Raw genomic sequence first — 18,089 nt, forward strand, 5'->3', positions numbered from 1 at the left:
ACTATTTCACATTAATGTACAAACTTTCGAGTATCATATAATATAACCATGCTTTGCACGTTGGGTCTTTCTATTTTTGAACACTATTATGTACTCGAGGTAATCTGTCCGAATACATAAATATGTCTCAAATATTATGATATATCCTGCATCTGTTTTAGATAATTTGCTTTGAAGCTAAAAAGATACAATACTTGTTTATGAAACAAAATTCTACTGGTTATTTTACTATTGTGCTTTTAAAAAGAATATCTACAAGATATATCTGTAACGATTCATGCCACTGTTCAGACGCTACAAGGACAAGGCATGCAACGTTTATCAGAGAAGGCGATGATATTGAACATATTGAAACGCTACACATATAAGTGAGAAAATAAAGAGAAAAGATCAACGAAATACCTTTCAAACACACTGTATTCCAGAAGGATATAAGAGCATGAGATTATAAGTATCAAAAAATATATGTCCAAACAGGGTCAAACATATAAACACTTTTATAATTTAACTTTTGACACTGTTTAAACATATATTTTTTCATACTCTTTCGCCCTCTATACATGAATATATCTTTTTACAAGTATATCTAGGTGCATGTCTTTTTCAAGTAAGCCTTACTTTTTGAGATCAGTGTTAATTGTATGTATCATGCTTCTGAAATTTGCTGTTTCTATTCAGTGAAGCTGTTTCTTGATGACCCTTCTTCTAACTGTTGCTCCTCAGTAGGCAAATTGACAAAATACTGAAAACACAGGTTCTTTTCTTCTGCAGAAGTTTGCAGAGTGTGTCGACAAAATTTAATTCAGCGATTTTGAGGAAATACAAAGTAGTGCAACCGGATTGACTGAAATGGCCTCCTCCAAAAGCGGTAAAGTTCAGAAGTGTATAGGGTAAACATTTATTGTGTGAATCAAACTATTTGAAGTTTTACAAAATATTCTTGAAATCTCATTTGTGAAGTTGACCAGAAAGCTTCTAAATATGTTTACGATGCATGCGGTGTTGTAAATGTATTAAGCTGTGCATAGTGGTAGAATTTCATCGAATTGCAAACATCGAGAAAGACAAATAAATGAACACAAAACATAGAGATCAACAGAAATGTGTCAACAAGACAAAGATGACACCATTTTGTGATGTCAGGAGGTAGTAGAGTGCGCCTTGTGAGTAACGGCACTATGAAAATTGAGCATGTTTACTGAAATTTTAAACTGGAAAAAATATGACCCTACGTAAGTATCACATCGGCTTGATATGGCGGACGTTTGTTCTAAATTAAATGATGTCCTTTTATGCATATAAGAACTTATAGGTAGGACAGATAAACGAAACAAAATCTGTATTACACATGAATATATGTTCGTTTTTGCTCAATCATCAGTTACGTCATTGAAATCATTTAATTATATGTCCTGTCAGGTATTCCTGCACGTTCAGAACATATTTGTACAATGCAGAATTTGATTAAACCGCGATTTTTAAAACAACGAATGTGTACTGGTACAAATTAGTGTCTTGTGTTTACATTGCTAGGCTGATTTGGAAAATATGTACCTTGATCTTTTCATAATGGTAAAATCACAGTTTTGATGACAGTTTTGCCTATTATAGAAAAATATACAATGTAAATTTTAATGAAACATCTTACAATTGTAAATTGACATGTTGTCCTTTGGACTGAAAGAAATACATAGGTCCTTGTGCTTTTTATGAGATGTTTGTCGATGTTTAAAGAAATATGGAAAGTCAAAGCGGATTGCTTGACTAAATCTGAATTATTTTCACGAGTAAGAAGTTCCGGTCAGACATTTAATCTTCAGAAAGAGAAAAGCGTCGCCAGTTTCATCAGTAAATTAACACATTATCGCTCATTCGATATGCAGGACCCGACTTTTATGTTCTGTATTTCCGTTGTTGTTGAAAATGGCTGATCATTGAGGCAGCCATTTTAGTGTGTCTATGACGTCATTTATAAACATGATAATTTCTTTCATTATAGCTGGAAAAAAGTAGAGAAATTATTTTACAGAAATAAGTAAATACAGTTCAAATGTGTATCTAAAAATTTAATAAATCCGCCATTTATGGAAAAAAAATGGCCACCAATTTGTCCAAATATTTAAATGCTCCTAACCTTCTCATTGTTACTCCAATTTTGAAAATTCTGTCACTTCTTTAAATAATTTAAGAAACCCTAGCTGGCAATATTAACGTAAGAACAACTTTGCCTTTTCCTTTAGGAAACATATATTTAAAATTACCTCTTTAAATGACAATATCACTCTGAGCTGATTGACTTGATCCTAAAATATGATGACGCTCGTTCCTGTGCATTCAAATTTCCGTGTCATCCGGTGTCATTAATTGACTAGTCATATTTAAATTGTATCACATTAGAAAATGCCACTTTGAATTAGGTTCCGATAAAAATGTGATTAAAGTTGCATTTCAAATTCAAGATTTAAGACAGAATAATCACTATGTTTCAGTTTGTCTGAACTGTTCGAAACTTCAAAATTAGAAGTCAAAATGAATAACCACGACACAAAATAGTGATAGAGAAAGACATGAGATATTTATTTAAAAATGTTTACCTTGCAGATGTTGATGCTTTTTGTAGGCCGTTATATATGAACATTTCTTCTTACTGTTTGCAACAGCTGAAGATTTTCCAAGTGCTATATTAACTTCAGAACATAGTTTTGGCATATTTAAAGACCAGAGAATAATTACAAAGTTGCGAAAATGATAAAATTATAGATATGCGGCTACATCGGGTATAGATATTGAATTCAGTATGTAAAATAAGGTCAAAACACTGCGATATTAATTTAGTTTGTAAAATTCGGTATATAGATGTAATTAACTACGATCAATTACTAGTGATTATAGTGTTATATGTGCTATTGAATCATGTTTTAAATTTTCAAGACAAGCTGCGGTTCTTTTTTGACTTTTTTTCAGTTTTCGTTCTAATAACACAAAAATAACAGTTCTGAATTTGCGGAGTTGCTTCATACACAGCAAGATATTAAAGTAATCTATTTACGCCATTTCTACATTATATATTTGCAATACCAGTCTGGATGATACCAAATACAGTTTTGGAGAGTATTACTGTTGTCATCATAAGCACATCAATTATTCAAAATTCAAGTCACAAAAAGCATTACGTTGATGAACCAGTCTACGCTGACTTAAATGTAAGGCACTGACATATTGGTATCTGAGCTCAACATAGAATATAATTGATAATAGTTTCATACTCCGCTGGACAGTTTCCGTTTATGATTATTGCTAATTGTTTCTGAGAAAAACGTCTTGTAATTTATAAGTATGACACACTAAAGAAAAGAACCATAGAACTATATCACAGATGTATGTTTAAAGTGAGTCATTTTGCAATGAGCCAATGACGTTTTTCATTTATATAACATTTCGTATCTGTAAGGGAAATTCCTTAATCTCAATACATATGGTTGAAACTTGCATACATGTGTTCTGTATATTGTTCTACAAAGGTTTAATTAACCATAGCTGTACTTGAAGTTACTTACTCCTAAGTAAGATAAATATATTAATATACCGAATCTTGAAACAACATCATTTGTAAGCTAAAATGTCAGCTACTGACTGTAGTTGTAAACTTACTACAAAGATAGTCAAGTAATTATCAGAAACGAACGGTTCTATACTAATCTACATTAGTAATGTTTGATAGGATTGAAAAATAAAGACCAGTTTTATATCACTTTATCTATTAATATGTATCATTAAATTTAGATCAATTCAAGGGCTGATCATTGGTCATGTCTTGTTTAAGGATATTCTTTTTCATTGAAGCAATATCATAAATGTAATTACAAAACGGAGAGTATACGTATCTTAGTCAGTTTTAGCCTGTTTTATGCTGCAAAGGCAAACAATTACCGATTTAGAGATACAAACTTTATAAACAAAAATGTCAGCTTACACTGTTACATTGATAAATTGTGAGATATTCAATGCTACACGCATATGAATGTTTATTAAACAATCAAAATGTTAGGGTAGATTTCCAGAAAGTACAGCGCACTTCAAACAAAGCCAGAGAGCCATGCATTACAAAGTAGACCAGAAACAGAAAGAGACTGCAGAGGAAAGATATAGCAGACGGTTTGCTTCACAAATCAGACAACATGAACATTTCAGTTATATGCAAAATAAAACAAAATGTGTAAGGGGTAAAAAGGGGTTGGGTGATAAGGAATGGTAAAAAAAGCAAGGATTAATATTCAACAATGAAAGCCACGTTCCAAAACACCGCAGTCTCCCTACACCGTCAACAACAGCAGGGCAAATACGAACATACACGAGACAAATACATGCACGCTTGCACGCATGTACACGGCAAATAAACAGACATGCAGGAAAATACAACACACGGTGGCACCGCCAGGGGACGGCAAGTGGCAAAAAAGGAGGGCATCTAACCTCGCCTATAGTAAAAGGAGAGGGGGCGTAAATGCAAATATGTTCTTAGCTGAATAAGTGTGAACGGCATTACCTCATCTTAACGCGTTCCCGGGAAGACCCGCCGACCTGCCGTAAGCAAGCTGAATAGCCTCCTTAAATGAAATAATTCTACACCCAACACGAGGTTTCAAGCTCACAGCGGTTGTGAGGGACAGTTGATTAAAAGTCAGCAACCTTCACCGCTCGGCCTCGAATGTCCAATACAGAAAACCTCAATACATATCTAATGCATGTCATTCATTTTCTTCAGTTGGATTGTTATTTGCATAAACGCCACTCATTGACCTTACAGCACTAGGTGTGTCTCCATTAGGTAACATTAGACTCTTGTTTTAAATGTTTGTACTCGCATTTGATGTGTAATTGTCGTGAATAATTAATAGTGGATATAAAAAGAAAAGGAGCGCCTCTGCATTTGCGGTAACTTACTAGGATTGTATGCGCGGCTATAACTGATTCCTAGAATTTTCGATTTCATCCTTTAAATGAACGAGTTTGTTAATTCTACATTATAAACATGGAGACCGATACTTTTGCGTCACTTAATATTCATTTCTTCGTGTTGAGGCTGGTATGGCAATAGCAATCTTTTTAAAACGAAAAACGACCGAATCTTCTGGAAACTAGCAGTTGTATTATTAATCTTATTCTTAAAACACACCTCTAGGAATTACTCCATCTCTGTGAAAACTGCCTGTTATATGTTTGAAATATTCCTTTCGCTAGAGATGTCAAAGATATTCAATTATATGATATTTCAAAGACAGAGCATATTAAATTATATTTGCTTTAACGCAACGGTTGATATGGTATATAAAAATGTCCATGGCTTATTTAAGAAATATAAATTGTACTAATAAATTAAATGTTATTTTGTAATATACCGGTATATATAAAGCAGAGCGACAAAACAAACATATTACATAAAACGAGCTGTGATCAATAAAAGCAATTCCACCGCTACATGATTTATCACATACATAATCGCATATTAGACAACCAACTCTGTCTAGTTGTTTGAACCTTATGGCGGATGCTTTTCGAACAAATTTTGTTCTTAATCCCAACCACCTACGACTGAAATATAAAAGAATTTTGCTTCCACTGTCTGCTCGAGAAACAAGCAGAAAGTGATTCAGTAAAATATAAAATTGTAACCATAATGAAGCTGTAGTTTATAAGTAAGAACAAGGAAAATGGTTGTAAGAATGCATATTAGCGAATCAACAAATATATTTTTCATGTTTTTTTTTCTTGTTTGATTTTTATTAGATAATTCAAAGTTTCATTGATACTTAAAGCCAACTCACCTTTGATGTCAAAGTTACCATGTCTGATTATTTTCACAGTTTGGGGTAGTTTCAACGTAACAAATGGAATGGACTGACGCTGGAGATTCGAAGTTTTGCACAACTTGTGGACTAAATCAACAATTACAGAAAAGAGCAAATGACCCTTTACATAAACGGCAGCAGAGAACTAAAGCCCGCAATAAGGTAAATGATAGAATGACACTAATGAATTTCTGAGTAAATTATTTACGAAAATTTACTATTAGTTCGGCAAATAAATAATATTTATTTCCGTTCTTTTACGTTCACAAAGACATGTGATTATTACATTTCAGATTTTTACCCTTAACGTACAATTCCAGTTATTAAATAAGTTTTTCATTAGAGTGATTTTATGTTGTTTTGCCTCCTCAAGAAATGACAGCACTACGTTCAAGATTCTTGACCGTTTAAATCTACAATGATCGGTCTGTGTCCTGTCATGTATACCATATTGTTATATAAAATGAGAATGTCACTACTCTTCATACATTATGTATTCAAAAATAAATACATCAATTATTCAAATTGTATATCCCAGAGGAATTATATTGATGAAGAAAGCTCCACCTACTACACCGTAACTGACCATCGACATCCTGAGGAACTGGTTACTGAAGTTGTTTACTTGATGTAACATTACAAAATTTAAATGTATCTATTCATACTTAATTTCATAAAGTTGAACATGACATGTTTGCGACATCAACGCCATTTTTATAATTGCTCTTTGCAAAATGTATGATTATAGAAAAAAGTCCTTTTTGAACTGAAACTGAAACTGAATTCAGAGTTCTGTGGAAACAAAATCTAACACAGTTGGAGAAATAGCAATAACTTATTCTAAGAGGCGAAAGGGAAATCAGTTGTGATAACAATGTTGACGTGTTTAGAAAACTTTTGTACATGCCAAATGTTCATGATTTATAGAAAGAGTTTGAATTTTGCTCATCAGGTTACACGAAAACTATCTCTTGACATAACCGTGTGGCCTTTTCGTAATGAGATTGTCTTTTTTTTTAACTTTGCGCTGCACATTTTAACGTACAATAAACAGACCAAAAGAATCTCTCAGCTTTATTTGTGAAAATGCTCTTTGCTTTTTTGTCAAAAGCAATATCAGTTAAGTATTTTCAACCATACATGGCAAATATGAACATAGTCACGGTGATTTTACACTACAACGCAGGCATAATCAAACCAAATAAATGATCAATGTCTACACACACATGCAATATAATCACAAACAAGATTAGCTTTAAAACATGTTAGACGGCGAATGCGGCTCGCTTGGTTCTTTCTGGGAGGTTTCATGTTAGTCAAAATTTTAGAAAGGGTGTGGGGAGCTGCTGGAAAGTCTTGCGACCTGTGCGCTCAAAACATTTGTTTGAAACCATTTCTATGAAGAAATTTTCGTCTGTTATTATAAAAACCAAATAATTAGGGAAACAACGAGACAGATGAGAAAGGAACCCAATTAAAATGGTGTCCATATCGTAGCTCTCCTAAAATCGTCATAATATTAAGTAAACAGATAAATGAAAACATCACTTGTCGTATGGTTTGAAGTTTTTAATTATAGGGTTTATTGAGAAATCCTAAAATCCTTTCCTTGCAATTTAGATCGTTTTCCCCGTGGAAAGGAATTTACATAAGCTTTTAGCTTGTTTTCCAATCCATGTATTTGACCTGTGAAAATTGTTGCACATGTTATGTGTATGTTGTTTCAAACTTAATATTGTTTAAACTACATTCCGTGCCGTTGAGATCGTTTCAGTTATCTGGTTTCCAGTCATATTATGGTTGTCATTTTAAATGGTGGATTGTGGACGAAAGCATCTGCTGTAAAAGACTTGGTTCTTTTGGTCGTTTTTAATAAGCCAATCACCTTTTATGTTTCATTGTCACATGATTGATTTTTGTCGCCGCCGGCTCCATGTATGTAATGAAAGTACCAACTGGAAGCCATTCACTTCCTGTTTTGGAAAATATTCATCGGTTTAGCTAGATTTGATATTAACATCCTACCGTCTCGCCGAGACAGTCCGGCATTGCTTATCGTACAAACACAAATGATATGTGAACTGTTCAGCTCTCGTTGTGGATGATGATGTGGCAATTGATACGAGGGATTAAGAAAAATGTGGGACTAACACTCTTCCGTGGAAACTGTAACGAGAACAAGCACCATTTCTAATGGGCTTCAATGGGGTTTCAATAGCCATGTACATAGAACATTTCAAAACAACTGGTTTTGATATAGCTGACTGACAAGCGTTTTAACACACCACACTCGTATAGTTACACGGATGTAATTTTATCGTAAGTACGGAGGCTCCAGGAAATAAGGTCCTAAATAAAATTGCGTTGTTAATTGAATATACTAGCTAAGAAGATTCTACCAAAATATCACTACGGTTATTCTTCCCCATCCAAAGCTACTTCAGGTAAGGGGTATTAAATAAGGGAGAACCTAAAATCCAAGATCTACTTCTTGTCGTGCGCTCTAAAACCACCCCCTAGCAACAAAGCTGCTGAAGCAACCATTGTTGCAGAAGAGTCGAGATGTAAATAATTGCCTCAGTGGATATTTTATCAGGTAGTGTTCAAAAAATTATGACTAAACACACAAAGGTGGATGCAAAGTGGGTATTCCATCTTTTGATCAAAGAGCAAAAAGCCAAATGGGTGCAATGTTGCAAAAAATTCTAAGATTCTATAAAAATGCACATGAAAGGAGGTATGACGCACTTCACACAAGGGATGAGGCATGGGTATATTATTTCAAACCTAAATGGCAGATAAATGACAAATAGTGGCTAAGGAAAGAGCAAGGGCGACCAGTTGTCGCCAAGAAAAACAAAACAAAAACAAAAAATAAAAACGACAACTGAAAAATTGCAAGCGGGCTCTTTACACAATTTTCTTCTATTCCGAAGGCCCAGTTGTGCAAATACCCAATGTACCCGGCAAATCTATTAGTGAAAAGTTTTTAAGGCACAATGTTCTAAAATCAGTTAAAAAATATTGACGTAACGTCAAAGTTGCGACCATGCTAAATTCTTTCAAGTGATATAATAAATGTAAAGTTTTTAATGATTTCATCCTATTTCTTTTAATAAGTATCAAATATACAGCAATAATTAGGCTGTAGTAAAGTATGAAAAAAGTATCTTTAATCACAGTTATATGAAAAATCATACCAATGCGTGAAAAATGACGAAAAGTGTATGTATTTGTAACATTTTTTTAAACAAACAGTACCTTTAGGGAAATTTCTTATTTTGACGTGATTGAAATTGCGGGAAATTTTGCTTGCTTTTCATTGAACGTGATAACGTTTGTAGGGGTAATTTGACGGTTGTGAATACGTTAAAAAACAACATGAGATGTGTTTTCCGCGGCGTTGAGTTTGTAATTTTCACTTAAATAATACAAAATTAGACATGTTGAGCTATAAAATGTGAGAAAAATTCATTATCTGAAAATCTAACAATTTTCAGATTTTTACTTTGCTGTTTCACAGCATCTGTTATAGCAACGCTAAGCTAAAAATTAGCATTTCTTTGTTTGTAGTTACAGAAATACAAGTTCTTAAAATTGTCACGTTTTCCAATTATTAAACATATGAAAAATAACAAGCTTTGTGAACTGCGATAACAAAAAAACTGTTTTCTTTTATTGTATTTTAACAAGTTTGATCAATTTCGCTTACTTTTCTCTGTAAAATGATAGTATAATTTTGAAAATGCTTTCAAAGATGATATTTTTATTTACAGATGAATGAGTTCTTAAAATTGTCACACTTTAAAAAAACTAACGCCAAAAGGAAATAACGTCAATACGTTTTATTCTGTCTTCTATTCAATAACGGCAAAATACAATGAATATACCTACAATGATAGAAAGGTCTGTCATTTGTTTTAAAAAGTGGATTTTCAAAGAGAACCATAAAAATTGATATTTCAGATTATTACCGCGGTGTTTACTATCCGAAAACAGGATCTCTTTCATACAAGATGATAATGAAAACAGAAACGCGCACTAATTCAAGTTTAATAATGTGTGTTGTTAAAGAAATTCATTGCAAACACTATTTCGTTACCGGTTTATTTACTCGAAACCATTCTTGACATTGTGGGTGAAATCTCACAGTTATAAAGAAACACAAACTTACGAGACAGAAAAATGTTCTTTAACATTCAGATGTTATAAACGGTAATATCTGTACTGTTAAAATGTTTTTATTACATTTAAAAGTACGCTTTAATATAAGTATATGCACTGATTTTATAATATAACATGAAACAAAAATATGCCTGAAATGAAATAATAGCATTTAGACGTCCCGTTTTTATTCTGTGTAAACTACTGATTTTTCATGATTTTGACGTCGTTTGTATGTTACATTAATGGGTTGCAACTTTTGACGTTACGTCACTATATTAAACGTCTCTCACAATCTGTCTAATTCATGACAATGCATCTACACACACTTGCAATATTGTACAGCAGGATTTGCCGGACCAGCAGCGCCCTTTATAGTGTATCAGTGTATGCAAAGTATACCAAAGGCCGACTACTCTACGGCTTTAAAGTAAGAGAAAGCCCGGCTGAAAAAGTGTTGAATAATTTGAGTAACTGGTGTAAGCAATATGCTTAAATGCAGTAACTGTTTTTTCTATATTTTATATGGAGAGTCCCAAAAGTTTGGGAATTCCTTACGCAGTAAAATTCAGCAAAACTGCGTTCTTACCAATGCGAGAAACATCATCAAATGTATACTTGTCAAGTCTGTCAAGGAGTTACAGAAGAGAGATAATGTCGTGCAAATACGAAGCAATTTATCAGATGTCATTTTCAGTTTCCTCATTTATACTTTTTTATGATAGAAACTGGTTGAATATCAATTTCGAGACATTGTCAAGCAATTTTCCCACATTTTTACCTTTTAAAACCGTCTGCTATAACATCTAAATGGCTGGTCTTAAATGGATGTACATTTTGTGATAGCAGCGGTAGTGTGAAAATTGTCATTTAACCGCTTACCTTCTTCGCATTTTTGAAATTGATGACAGTTCTAGTTTTGATCACATTACCTATTGGATAACCGTCATTGTAAAGCAGAACAATTCGCTCATGCATTCATAAATACAAAGGTAAAACCCGTTACAATACAAGAATATGCTAGAATTGTACGTATACATTTACATCAAATATCAATACTGAAATCAGCCAGAAAAAAATATTTCAAAACGTGCACTGTTAACTTTGTACACTTTGATATTTAACTTCATTAGTACATAACTCCTGTTTTAAATACAATCTATACATGCACGAACATAGCATAGAACACAACCAGGAGTCTGTTTATGAGAGGTAATTAAAAGCTCAACATTCCTCAAGTCCCTTAGCATCGGTCCATAGTTTATGCTATATGAACGGTTCGTAGTTTGTGTCACATGAGTTACGTTTGACTGTTTGACAAACATCTAATGTCATGTAACAAAAAACTTACTGAATCACTTGCCAGTCAATATCAAAACTACTGAACTTCTGTCCTCCGGACCTCGGGCAATAGTTTTAAATATTGGCCGGCAAGTCATTTAATAAGAGTATATAATACCGGTCAATAATTAGTATGAACTCGGAAATCATGTTTAAGTTTATATCGACGTACTGATGTACGTTTGGTGTCATTTGCAAAACCAGGAGAATGTCAGTACCCTTGATGACACCAAATAACAACACGAAGGAAAGGATATAGTTATCATTATAAATACATCAACTGTTCAAATTGCAGTTCACAGAAAACACTATAATGATGAACCAAGCTGCCCACACGTAAAAGTAAGGCACCTATGACACAACAGCGATGAGAGATTGATAATGGATTGACAATTTAATTTAGATTCACGTTAAGTCTAGCATGATATCTCTTTTTGTGGTCATTTTAATGTATCTAGTAGATGATGTCATCCATGCAAGGACTAGACTTGATGAATTATAATAAACTGCAAATAGAAGGGGTATTTTATAGTTTTCTTGTACACGGGAAAAAAGACATTTCGTCAAATTTTATTACTGATTAAAACATGCATAATTATACATATTAACAGCTGCTTTATACAAAAGGGTATTTAGTTTGACGTTTTCAATTTATTACTAACTGCGTATTGTAATTACCTTAAATACTATCTACGCTACCTTTATTGCAGGTAAAAATCGAAGGTAACATGTTCCAGTCATCAGTGTCTTTTTATAATCCAGTATTAACAAAAGTGATATATATTCAGCGCCAACTGTTCCGCTATATAGCTCATTGTAATTTATAGAAATTATCAACATTGAATAGGAATAAATCAAAGAAATGACCTTGCTTTTCTTTGATCTGAAATTCGATCAGCAGGTACAGCTGTTAAATGTTAAAGGTGTCGTCATTTTTTTCCTGTTATGTCATCTCTATTTCAACCTTTATGTTAATATTGTTGCTGCAAATGGTTGAAGACCGTTTACTACTCTAAGAGGTGTATATCTTTCTGTTCCAAAACTAGAAAAGACAATGTGTTCATAAACAGGAAGAAAATAAATTAAACACATGTATTAGTAAATAAACATTAATCTTAATTTCATAATTCTAGTCTTACTGTTAACTAATTTGTGACGTTAATGTTAATGTTTCTTTGTACCTGCATGAGATTTTGGCGGTTTTAGAAATAGTTATTTGTTTTACTGAAAACAAGAAAACATATATTATATGGAATTAATTAGTTCAGGATGTAAGACGTGAAGCAAAATGCCTGTCAGAACCAAATATTAAAGAGAAGAAGAAACAGTTGTGTAATTTAAATGTCTTTAAAATCAATTGCAGACGGCTAAATCACACACTTAATAACATGCGGGAATACCACCTATGCAGTTTCCAGTACATCAAGAATAAATATTTATTTCAGCAAATACATCATGTAAACTTTAATATTATCTGTTTTATGTATTTGATTGAACACATTAAATAATGAATACGGTTATAAGTGTTTACTATACAAATGAACACTGAAATGTTTTTAGTTTATCCCTATGCTTGCCACTGCATGATTTGTGACATGTTGTGCTTGGGAGGCTTAGTCGTTCATTTTTGTATTTAGCAATTTGACATTTATGGTTAATTTAAGCCCAAGCGTGTGATATACTGTAAAATCCCAGGAGATTGTTTGTGTATGTTTCTAAATACAGCAAAGAAGACTGGCATCATATGCATCGGTAAATACATCAACTATTCAAATTTCATTTCAAAGAAGCATTATATTGATGAGGCAAGTTGTGCCAAGTATAATATAACTCACCTACGGCATGCTGAGAGACTGATAACCATAGTGAAAAATTGATGTAGAAGGCAGTTATTTCCTTTCTAATGTAATATAACATTATACTTGTAACTATATATTTGTATATTTATATTTAGTTTGACAGTTTATGTTTTATGTTAATGATTATAATTTCATCAACGTCAATTTAATCGTTGTACTTTTGTTAGGTGTGGGCGTAATTAGAGTATGATATATCGCAATCAAGCTATCGGCTGTGTAACCTTTAATATATACTAGTATATCGTCTCGATAGGGACTATACATCATCAAAATGAGCAGATTTCACATGTTTAATACTTCCTGCTACTTTACATTATATGGCATTATGTTTTATAGAAACTTGAAAACATATATTGTCTCCTACCCTTCCATATTTATTTTTCAAAACCCTGAAAGATCAATCGATATACAATCTTCTAGACAACTCGATGATACTTAATTTCTTTGGCGTCAATTTCATGGTTACCTCTAAAGAGCCATGTTTTGCTAAGAACAGTTTGTATGTACAAGTAACGTTATTTTCAATATTCCTTTATTTCCTGTTGCCTTATTGCATGAAATATACATCGAAACAATTTTCACAAAAGAAAATAAATTTTCATACGATGTGATAAGACAAAGTGTCTATCCTGCTAAAGGCTATTGTTAAAATTATGATAGGTGATTGTGAATATAACTAACAACTTATATTATGTTACAAAGATAGCGGAAAACACGGGAAAGTCAAAACTATTATCCATTAGTATCGGAGAATACTTCACGATGTTATAAAATAATGTCATTTTGATAGAAAGTATTTTCATAGCCTTTTAAAACCTGACATAACCGATCTTTTCCACATTTCTATATAGAAATACATAGAAACCATAGTCATCAACTTCAAAAAGGGAAGCAATAAGTATTTGTACCACATCGATAAAAAATACATTGAAATAAAGGGCAAAAAAAAGAAGATTACTTCACGAGGTTACAAAATTTCGTTAAATAACGATAAAATACGTTTTTGATGTTCGAAATACATTTTCCTATACAAATCTATAGTAAAACTGTTTATCGATAAACGTTATCGGGTTCGCGATTCGTGTATATTCAAGGGAGACTACTTTTGCCGAAACTACTGGTCAATGTATTGGAATGTTGGCCATGTTGTGCAGAATGGAATGGCAAATGTGGTGATGAAGTTTTGGCTGTTGAAAACTATTATGTTTACCTTTGTCTGTATTTACCCGAACATACCTTTAGTTTAAAATAGTATGATAAAATATGTTGCCAAATCAGCAAACTCTGCAGAAAATAAATATCTTTGAGTTTTTCCTTTTTCGACTATTTCAAAACTGTACCAGGCAACGGTATGGAGTAGTATCGGTTATGGAGCTGTAATGTTGGGTGACAGAGAATTTTCTTGTTCAGCAGTCCAGAATAAAGCAGAACGATGGTTATGGGCCTTTGGAAATACACTCCAAATGCTGCGGTGAAAGGTGATAGGGGTGGACTTACAAATAAAACGGTTTTGAGTCTTCTGTATGCTTATTGGAAGTATAGTAACTCTGGCTTAATTCTGTTCATGCATAAATTAATCTCCTTGTATTCTGAACATTAACAATTACATTTCTTTCACAGTAAAACTAAAGTTTGTTAAAATTACACAATTTTAATTTAACGTATCTTTAAGGTAAAATAGATTTGTATTTATGATATTAGAGAAAGTATAATTGTTTAAAAATCTGTAAATATGCTAAGTTTAGACCATTCTAATTATTACTGAAAGTTTACATAAATACTTTGGAAAATATATAGTCTGGGTCAGCGAATGAACGAACGAACAAATTTATTTTTACATAAACTATATAGTTTCTAGTGACAAGCATAATATACACATCAATAACATTTTGACAAATAGAGTACAGAATGTGCCCATAAAAGGGTGTTAGTCTCTTGGATGGACCTAATTCATTTCTCAGTACATAGATGGTAACTTTTGTTATATATCATTTCTTATTAGTTGAAACAAAAGAATTACAAAAGAATAACTGTGGTATCATTTAGCCCGCGACGGCCCCAACCTTAGTCGTATGGTAATATAATGTGTGTGCTAACAAATACCGTTGCATGGAAGTGTTATTCTTTACCATACAATGCCCAAAAGCTAGCCGACGGGAAAAAATGATACGGCAGCACTTTAATCAGCAACTCTGACCCTACGTCTGATATGATTATTTGTCACAAATTGGGTTTCAGGCAGCCATTTTCTGTCATAACCCTAAGGGAGTTTCCAAAGTGGATTCCTGTTAATAAATACTTAGTTTTCTATCTCTATAAGGGTATAGACAGCCACATTCTGTCATTACCCAGAAATAGGATCTCGTACAAATTGGGTCACAGACGGCCCTCTTCCGCCTCAACCAGTGTGTTCCCTAGTTGATCACCATCTTTAAATTTATTTAATAGACTATAATATTCATGGTATTACTTTTTGTCACATTTTATATTATTATGATAAGGTTCATGCAGCGTGAAACTTAAGTAAACTTGAGGGTTGCTCTTTAAGTGCATCCTACAGGATCAGCTTAGGTTGACACTATTTCGTGACCGGGCAGATAGAATGGTAACATAAATATAAAATAATCATCGTTAGCTCTCAACCCGTCGTATCGTTCCTAAGTTATTTCCAGTAGTAGAGTTTCCTGTGTTCTCTGTCACAAAATAAACAATATCTTACGGACAAATGAATCTTTTAAGCCAAGGAAAACTATTTACAAAAGTGCATAACAAAACATTTTGAAATTGTTGATATTGGTGAAGTAGAAATGAAAAGTATTAGTCTAAGAGAATTAGAATGTGAAACAAATGAAAATATAATAAAAACTCTGAGAATACAGTAAGATGGATAGAAGCAATGAATTAATGATGAATCGTTTGTTTACGTGAGATTATGAAGTAGATTCTTACTTTAAATTTCTATTATCTGGCCGCAATAGGAATGTTTTTGCCAAGTTCAGATGTGTGGTTGCTCCTGTACGTTTAGAAACAGCCGGTCTGAGGATATCCCCCTTAAGTTAATAAAATGTTTGAATTGTAATAAATATAATGTAACTGAACATGTTTTAATTGTGTGCCAACTGCACTATTTCGGCATATTTCTGGTCATTTATATAACTTTGATTCATTAGATAACAGGGAGAACTTGTCTGTGATCTCTGATCTAGTAATGTAGATGTGGCAAAATTTTCTGCCAAAATCTGCCGTGAAATTCCTTCAAGAAGATGTTTTTATATTCTTAGTGTATGTTATTATATCAATGGGTGTATAAATACACACTTTTAATGGAAAATGGTACTTTAGGCAGTAAACACTAACGTAATATATAAACAACATTTAGAATGACAACCAATTCAGTAACATATGAAGAATTTCACGAGCTGTGTTCACATCTGTCTATAACAATAGCATTTATTTCGGTGTGAAAAATATTAGCACAATATATCAATTACGTTACATTTGGCATTTCCATGTTGCATTTATTTAAAGGCATTTTAGACCTAAATTTCATATTTTTAAACAAAGAATGAAAGTTACTTCGTATAGTTTTATGTAAACATAAAATTAACAAGTTTATATGTATCAAGACACCAATAAGTTAAAATTAGTACAAACTGTATACGTGTGTATAGAAACATGGTGTAAATGTGTACTACCACTAAAAACTGGCTGTTTTTTAACACTTAACTGATACTGCATGACATTTCCACTGGCACCAGGCCAGGAAGAAAATGTGTCTGTATACTAGGTATACTATAAGAACCCTAGGTATACTATAAGAACCATGGTCATGAACGGGAAAGTGCACTAACCCATTTCAATCGTATATTTCTCACTTAAAACGCGCAGTTTGACGAATGTGTACCAAGCATATTGAAAAACAAGCGGTAATTTATCTTCCACTCGAAATGATAAATGAAACTCGAAATGATGAATGAAATTCATCTTAGATATGATTTTGAATTTGAAGTCATACATTGGTATACATCTGTACTGTTTATTAAATTCATATTGCACATTTATGCTGCATATACACAATTTAGAGTGCACGTGTAGTAAAACGACGACTGACATACATTTTCACATCAGCCAATCAAAATAGTTTTGTAATCTAGACCGGAATTTCACTAGGAAAGTTCAACCAAGTTTTTGTGGAACGTTGAAAAAACTATAATCTACTCACTGTTTCTTTAAGATAAGAATTATTGAAGAAATGTGACCGGTACAAAATGGAAGATAAATAACCACTTGTGCAAAATCAATGGTACACATTTACTGTACTGCGATTGAAATTGGTTAGTATATTTAAAAATTTCCCGTTCATGACCATGGTTCTTATAGTATACCTAGGGGTAGGGTATAACATGTACAGAGACATTTTCTTTTTTGGTCAGTGGATATTTCCGTATGAATATAGCTCTATATGCAAACTTAATTTATATTTTAGTGTGGTTAAATACATTTGATGAGGATTTTATACACTTGAAGTAAATATCTGAAGATAAAATATTTAAGTGAAACTTTGTCATTGGACAGCTGTAAATGTTTTGTGCACGTTTCAAGAGAAAGCATTATTTCAGAGGTAACCACTTGACTTTGATGATGTAAATTTCTTCCGATTAGTATGATGTTAAGAAAGGATAGAAGCGTTAATAAAAATGATAAACGTTATAATAAAGCAGCACAATGGCCAAAAGGTAGATCCACTGTATGGCGGCAACGTTGCAAACTGGAACGTTGTGTCCATTACGTGAAGTAAAGCTGTGTACGAAAAACAAAGGAATCAGGTATCAAATTAGCAAGCTGGTATACGCGTAGTGTTTGTCCGCTAAAATGT

The 18,089-nt window shown here is 32.8% G+C and overlaps 1 protein-coding gene across 1 annotated transcript in view; it reads right to left on the bottom strand.

The window, feature by feature from the left end:
- The window catches only part of LOC123531845 (5-hydroxytryptamine receptor 1D-like), a 241,177-nt gene extending 224,909 nt beyond the window's left edge, over positions 1–16,268 (bottom strand). The window contains exon 1 of the mRNA XM_053517050.1: positions 16,163–16,268. The gene's annotated coding sequence lies outside the window, so the exon portion shown is untranslated. The remainder of the gene's footprint in view (positions 1–16,162) is intronic.
- Positions 16,269–18,089: the final 1,821 nt, after the last annotated feature.

Source organism: Mercenaria mercenaria, chromosome 11 (assembly GCF_021730395.1).
Source record: "Mercenaria mercenaria strain notata chromosome 11, MADL_Memer_1, whole genome shotgun sequence".
Taxonomy (NCBI): domain Eukaryota; kingdom Metazoa; phylum Mollusca; class Bivalvia; order Venerida; family Veneridae; genus Mercenaria; species Mercenaria mercenaria.